We start from the raw sequence: 8,539 nt of genomic DNA, 5'->3' as shown, positions 1-8,539 counted from the left end.
GTCACGGGGCGATGTCCGATCCTGGCTTTAGAGGAATTCAGGTAGAAAAAAGGGATTGGGCTTGAACATTTAAGCCCTTAGACGTCGCACCCTATGGGATGGGACTCCTCGGAGTAGATCCGAGGACCATTGAGGCCTTACCCCGGTTATCCAACGACGGACTTTCTTCTGTGAAGTCCGATATTGTTGAGATGTTCTCCCCCCACGTGATATTTCTTTTTTGGAGGTGGAATGGGATCCCCTTTCGATTTACTTACTTTCTTCTTTTATACTCGTCTGCATTCGTTATCCTTCGTCCACGTGTAGGGTCAGTCTTTACAAACACTGATATTTGTCCCATCAGTCCAATCCCGGAATTGTTGGGGATGGTTTGATAAACCTGCAGAGTGCGGCTCTGTCAGGCGCTGGGTTTTATCTGGAGGGGTAGTAAGGATAACCTCCCCAAGGTATCTTGGATCTCCTTACGAATTCGTCCCTATACCAGTTTCACCCCTTTGTTCTGGTGAGACTATGGATCTGCCGAGGACTACACTGTTCTCGGCTGCCTCCCAAAATTCTTTTGTGCTCTGCGTTGTAGAGCTTGGGCCACAGCTCTCCTCGGATTGGGCCTTCGGACTCTCTAAGGGCAAATGGGCCTAGTCCACGAATTGTTGGGCCCCACATATATATATATATATATATATATTGTGAAGAAGTTGTATACGATATTTAAGGTCTTTCACTTTTTTGCAAAAAATTTAAAGGGAAGTTCCACATGGTCTAAAACTGCTAAAGTGGTGAATGTGAAAGAAGCATTAAAACCTATTTCGAGTTTTGAATTCCACGATAGGGATTTCAAATGGATTTTTTGTAAACCACTTTTTGATATGCTTTTGGCTTGTAAAAATTATTTTGGTCGGACCGATTTGTAACAGCTTAGCATTAATTTTCTATTTTTTCAAAAAATAAAAAAATATGTATTACTTAACAATTTAGCAATTTTTTATGGCCCATTTTCTTTTTACCATTATAATTCAAAAAATAAATTATTTATGTACTTTTTGTTCCAATTCATAACCAAAAATAATAGAAATTTTTTAAAAGGATTATTATTTATGTACTTACCTCTTGCTCATAAAAAAATTATAAAAATCTTTAAAAAGGACTATAAACTTTTTTTTTTTTTTTTTTTTATAATTATGTAGTTACAACAATGGGGGAAGGGAGATTCAAATTTTTGTTCTTTTAATAAAAGAGAACAAGTTATGCATTTAATTATAATAATTTGTTAAAAAAAATTTGGATATTTTTTCTAAAAAAATATCTCATTCGATATTGCCTAGTCTTAACAAATTTCAAAAGCTACTAGACTGGTCTATATCAAGATAGTCAATACCGTATCGGTATCGGCCGGTATAAACCAGTATGTATACTGGTATCGAAATATCAATGTTTCGTACTGGTTTAAATATCGGCCTTACCGATCATGTACCAGCCATATCGGCCAATTTCGAGCAATACAGGCCGGTACAATTTTTTTTTTTTTTTTTTTTTAGAGTTTTGTAATTTTTGAATTTTTGTTAGGGCAAAATGGTAACTTATCTGCATTAACTTATTAGTATTATTTGTTTTCTTAGTATGCAATGGTTACTTTTAAGTTTTCTATTTTTTATATTGTGTTTTTTTTTTCTTTTAATTGATACTAAAGTGTAAAACCATGAATAATTAGTTCTGAATTGATGAAATATTTTGTGGTAAACTTTTATATTTATTATAATACACACACACACACACATACATACATACATATATATATATATATATATTTATAAATATAAAAAAAGCGGTAAACCTGAAATGGTACACCAATATTAATCGGTATCCGAAATATATCGTACCGCTGGCCAAACCGGTACAGCCTCTGGTACGGTTTTGACTCCCTTGGTCTGTATGACATTGGATTACAAGCTAGGGTTTTTATTTTTAGCTTCTATGTGTAGCTTTTTAAAATCTTTTTTTTTTTTAACTTTTAAAAGTATAAGTATACTTTAACATAATTTCAGCAAAAATATTTCAGCAAAAAGTTACAATAAATTGTTTCCAAATAGTCCGTAACCCGAACATCACCCAAAAAAATATATATATAAATAAATCAATATAAAGAATAGACCGGATTACACATTTGGAGCTCACAATGTAATAGTCAAATGAGAGCATGCAAGGGACTCGAATTGAGGAGTTACCCCTAAAGAAAAACGCAGAGATCAATAATTGTATGTTAAATTGCTGAGATTTTTAAAACAACACACTTATCTTTAGTGCCATCCAAAAAAAAAAAAAAATTTTTGAAACTTAGTTGTTGGCTTGGACCTGAACAATTCCACTTCAATAAGAAAAAATTTTGAGTAATTATTTAGGACTTCAATATAACTTATTGGCGACATTTCATTGGCTAAAAAGGAAAATTATTTAAACTATAAAAGTTCTAACTTCTAGGAGTACCCACAAGAGAGGGAAAAGGAAAAGAAAGAATATACAAATAAGCTTATCAGGCAGATAAAAAAGAGAGGTTAAAATTATGTGTGAAACAACTTGAAGCAGCCAATCACCTTCAAAAAAAATTTCCAAGCTGCCAATGACAAACAGTTTATCAAAGTGATAAGTCCAAAGTATGTACATCGCTTAGAATCTGATATTCAATCATGGGTGGAATGTCCTCCACCCACACTACATTGTCCGACACTACTTTGGCATATCTAGCCATTAAATGGGTAGCAGTGTTGACACTCCTGCGAATGTGATTTGCTGACCATGAATCAAAATTACATAGGGCCAGCCTAGCCCCTTCCATGACTTTCTGAATTAAGCACAGTGTTGTTCCAGGATCGATGAGAGCTTCCATGACCTACTTTGCATCTCCCTCAAATTACCACATTCTTTAGCATGAGGTCCCATGCAAGCACAATACCCTCCTTAATCCCCTTTGCTTTAGTCTCTATAGCCCCCATTGGGAATGCCAAATTCTTACTCATTGCCCCCATAAGCAGGCCTCTATCATTCCTGATCACTACCCCGATGCCGTGCATTCCTTATCCTTGAAAGTTGCCCCATCCACATTAAACTTGTAGCATCCGCTTTCTGGAGGGGTCCATACTTGCTTTTTCATGGGGATTTTCCTAACTCGCTAAGGGGACTCTTGTCTGAATTCCTCAACATATCTTGAGACTTCTTGGGCTATTACCTTGGCTTGTTTCCTCTTTCTGCCATGCCTGACTGAATTCCTGTTGTTCCAAAGGCTCCATGCAATGGTTGTGAAGAGAGGCCAATCAATCTCGTCATTCTTCTTCCAAATCTCCCACACTATATCGGCAAAGTCCAAAAATTGGCCCGCTAAGCTAGAGAGCTTAATTCTGGTATCGGCCCCTACCTCTGCTGCTACAGAGCAACCCCACAGAACGTGTCTCGTTGATTCGCAGGACCTACACATGATACATCTCTCATCCTGTGCTATCCTCTCTAGTCATAGCTTGAGGTTAGTTGGAAGAATATTCTTTCATGCTCTCCACATGAACTATTTGATCTTATTAGGGCAATTAATTTTCCACATGGTCTTTTAGAAAGCTGTTGTTTGGGACCTATCTGAGCTTCCCCCATGATCCACTTTTGGATTACCCTCCTTTAGAAACTTTAGGGCAACCCTATAGGCACTGTTGACTGTAAAACGACCATTTTGCATCCATGTCTAGGTTAAGGAGTCCTCCGGGAGGTGAGCACTAATCAGAATCTCGAGTATTACCTCTGCTTCATGGGGCAGAAAGGTCCTTCTTAATTTTTTGCAATCCCATTACCTCTTTTTTGGATCAATTAAGTCAGAGACTAGCTTAATCGTTTGTGAGTGAACCCTCGGGCTGACCACCTTGAAGGAATCAGGTGTTGGGAGCCATCTATCCTTTCATGTTCTTATTTGTCCTCCATTCCCCACATTCCACCTTAAGCCCCTCTTTACCACCTCTCTAGCTGCCATCAGGCTCCTCCACACATAAGATGGTCTCTTCCCAAACTTAGCATCTCGAAAGGATCCATCCGGGAAGTACTTTGCTTGGAATATTTTGTGGACTAAGGAGTTTGGGCTCTACTGAATCCACCATCCTTGTTTTGCGAGGAGTTCAAGATTAAAAGTTTTGAGTTCTTTAAACCCCATTCCTTCATCTTCTTTGGGGGTTCACATCTTCTCCCATGAAATCCAAGCAATCTTTCGTTCCTTTTATTTTAAACCCCACTAGAAATTACTCATCATCAAGCTCAAGTCCTTACAAAGTGAGTTTCGGAGTTTAAAGCAACTCATGGTATATGTGGGCGTGGTTTAAACCACTACCTTAATTAGCACATTTCTGCCTGTATTGGACAAGAGTTTGTCTTTCCATCCGGCTATCTTCCTCCCCACCTAATCTTTGACGCGACCAAATGCTTGCCTTTTCACTTTGCCCACTATTGGGGGCAGACCGAGGTATCTTTCGTGGTGTTGAATGATTTGGGCACCAAACATATTATTCACTTGGTCTTGAATCTCTCTGCTTGTGTTTCTGTTGAAGAAGAAGGAGGTCTTGTCCTTATTCAGCTTCTAGTCTGACTCCTTCTCATAGTCTTTTGATGCCTTGTTTACCAGACTACCTTCCTCCACCATGGCTCTACAGAAAATTATGCTGTCATCAGCAAACAACAAATGGGAGATTTATGGCACACCTCTTCTCACAGCCACACCTTTGATGTTTCCATTCTTCTCTTCCTTTTTTAGCATTGCTAACAAGCCCTCTGCACATAAGAGGAATTGGTAGGGGGAGATAGGGTCCCCCTGTTTAAGCCCTCTTGAGGGAATGTCTTCCTCTATTTTCGATATTAGGATCCCTTTGTTGGGTTTCCATAGCATCCTCAAATTTTTCCTTAGCACCTCCAAGTTTTTGCACCTGTGGGATAACACCTTCATTACCACACAGTTCTTCCCCATTTCTTTCACTACCTTTGTGGTACTATTTCCTAGCACAATACCCTCGTCCTCTTCTTCAGTAAAAGACAACTTCTTCCAGAGCTTTTCTAGGTCATCCACCATGAATAGTCCTTATGAGACTCCACCCCAAACCAATCGATCTAAGGAGAGTCACTAAATGACAACCCTACCAAGAGGGTCACTAAACCTCTTGCAAGCAGGTGCTGCAAGACCAACCTGCTTCTACATGCACAAGCATGAGAGCCCTAATGGGAACATTTAGAGTTTAAGTTTTTAATAACAATGCACTTGAATAAAGAGAGTAGCATATATTAGATTGCGTAACAAATAAATTAACCTCATTAACTTTTTCTTAGTAACAAAGTGTATAGGTAGGTGGAATTGTAATTAATAAGAGGGGGATTATTTCAACTTGGACAATTATTTTTATTTATTTATTGTCGGAATTGGACCATTAGAAATATGCAACTAAGGCTTCTAAAAAAAGAAAAAGAAGTCAGATTTAAAATTTATTACTCATAGCACAATATATGCCTATGCGCTGGCATTTACCACATCAACCTATTAACAAACGTAAAGTAATACATAAGCAATTATCAATAATAAAAAAAGCAATTAATTAATGTATGGCACTTGCAATTGTACTTGCAAAAGGAACTATCTATTGGCTATTGCTATAACTTATGCAAAAGGAACTACATGATGTCATGAACATTGATTGTTGTTACCTACAAGAAAATCAAGCACTGCTCGTATGTACCCTGTAGCCACCAACTATAAATGATAAGAACTTAAAACTGGGTTCCAACCACTTAAAATATAGGATTTCCCAAATAATTAGTACATTTTCTAGATACCACTGCCATGTGGCAGTACACGTGGTAATAAATTATACTTTCTATTTTTTTTTTTGAAAAGGGAACTATCATTTATGTATTCATTAGAAAGGAATCCTGATACATAGCTTCCAAAGCAACTTGGGGCACCTCCTCCATCTAGTACATATCCTCATCTAAAATTCTAGCATACCTTGCTAGCTCATGAGCTACTCTATTCCCCCCCCCCCCCCCCGTTCCTTTTAATACAACTAATAGACACCCTTCCTAACCCACAAAGAAGACACTAAATATCAGCTATCACATTTCCAAGCAAGGACAAATTCATAGTTGAAGAAGAAACTGCTCTCATCACGTTAACATTATCTCCTTCAACCACTAGCTTTGAGAAACCCGCATCAACAGCAAATTCCAAGGCTTTTCTGCACGCCAATGTATTAGCCTCCTCACTACTTGATACTGGTGGTCCTTTGGCAGCCATTACAACCATTACCTCACCTTGCTCATTCCGGATCATAGCATTGAATCCAAAGCTGTTATACTCCCTAAAAATTGCTACATCAAAGTTCAATTTAAACAGTGAATGAAAAGGTGGACGCCACACATTCCCCTCAGACTGCCTCATTGGAATAGTTAGATGCTCTTATGCTTGCTTAAACTCCTCCAAGTACTCTACAGCACGCTTATTCAACCATCTAGGATCCTTGAGCGTCCTTCCATGCGTTACACTATTTCTCTGATTCCACACAACCCATGCTTGCACCAAAAACAACTCTACATCTTCTATGTCAAGTCTATCCAACAGGTAGTGAAAAAGCTGAATCATATCCTGTTGTCCGAGGTGGCATTTCTGGAGTTTAATCCGACTCCCAGCCCATACATCCTAAGCAGTAGGGCACTCCCATAATATGTGTAATTCTGTTTCTGGAAATTGAGTACAAATTGGGCATGCTCTCTCATAGTCACATATAATTCTCCTTTTTGCTAAGTTAACCCATGTTGGCAGAATCCCATGGCATACTCTCCAACTGAAAATTTTGATCTTATTTGGAACCTTTAACCTCCATAAAGCTTGCCATACCTTCTGCATATCACTTCCTCTAGAACTCTCTGCCCAACCTTCGTGCTTGAGAACCTGTCTTGTCATATGATAACCTGTCTTAACAGAAAATCCACCATTCCTAGAATGTAGCTAAATTATGGAATCAACAACCCGTCTTCGACTTAGAGGGATTCGACAAATAGCTTTAGCATCTTCTCTATGAAAAATTGTTGTGATCAAATCTCTTCTCCACCATTGCATTACCGGATCAATAAGGTCAGACACTAACCAATCCTCCACATCTTCATTGGTCAAATGAAGTAACATGTTTGTTGGGTGGTTTGGGAGCCATTTATTAGATTGAACTTTAATTGTTGACCCATCTCCAACTCGCCAACAACATCCAGCCTTTAAAATGGGTAGGGCTACCATGATACTTCTCCACACATAGGAACAATTAGGCGACTCAACAGCATCAAAAAAATGAGATCTAGGAAAATACATGGCTGAAAAGCACTTGTAGAATAGAGATTCCTTTTCTTGCAACAATCTCCATCCTTGCTTGGCAAGCATAGCTAAATTAAAAGTTCTTAAGTCTCGAAACCCCATTCCACCCTCTTTCTTCGTAACCGTTAGTTTATCCCAACTTCTCCAGTGAATCTTCTTTTCATTCCCCACCTGTCCCCACCAGAATCTTGCACACATAGTGTTTAGCTCCTCACATAATTTCATTGGTAGTTGGAACACTCCCATGGTGTAAGTTGGAATGGATTGAGCCACCACTTTGATGAGAATTTCCTTACCAGCCCTAGATAATAACATGTCTTTCCACCTTTGTAATTTTTTCCAAACTCGATCCTTTAAGAATGAGAAAGTTTGGTACTTTGCACGTCCAATGAGCGTAGGCAAACCTAAATATGACTCAAACCTCTCCACCTCTTTGACTCCCAAAGTTCCCATAATCTCTTCCTTCTTATTTCCCGGGGTATTACTACTGAAATACACTAAATATTTCTCCAAATTTATACTCTAACCTAAAGTCTTTGCATATACTTGAAGAACATCAGCAATCTCCTTAGCTTCATTATTAGTTGCCCTGTAAAATGGCAAGGAATCATTTGCAAACAACAGGTTAGAGATTTTTGGTGCTCTTCTACAAATGAATACACCATGGATTCTCCTCTCCAATTTTGCCTTTGCCAACAGGGAAGTAAAACCTTCTACACACAAAGGAAACAGATACAGTGAAAGAGGATCTCCTTGACGGATTCCTCTAGATGGTTGAATATTACCATAGGGTTTGCCATTGATAAGCACAGAGAATGATGGTATGGTCACACATCCCATTACTCTTTTTATCCACCCTTCCAGAAATCTCATCCTTTGCATAATGCCCTACAAAAAAAGCCACTATACCCTATCATAGGCATTGCTGATATCAAGCTTTAGTGCTAGTAAACCCTTTTTGCCCTTTTTTTTTTGTTGTGCATGGCATGTAGAGTCTCATAAGCCACCAAAACATTATCTATGATAAGACAAGCAAGTACAAATGCACTTTGGGTAAGAGAGATTATATGGGCAAGAGGTTGAATTTATCTATATGAAGTTTTGAACAATAATGTATTAAACAGTTTTGCATAACTACTCTACAATCGTTGTAGTTTGTATATGCCAATG

The sequence above is a fragment of the Quercus lobata genome, chromosome 5, assembly GCF_001633185.2.
Source record: "Quercus lobata isolate SW786 chromosome 5, ValleyOak3.0 Primary Assembly, whole genome shotgun sequence".
Lineage (NCBI taxonomy): Eukaryota > Viridiplantae > Streptophyta > Magnoliopsida > Fagales > Fagaceae > Quercus > Quercus lobata.
The sequence above is the reverse complement of the archived record's forward strand: the minus strand, read 5'-3'. Positions refer to the sequence as shown.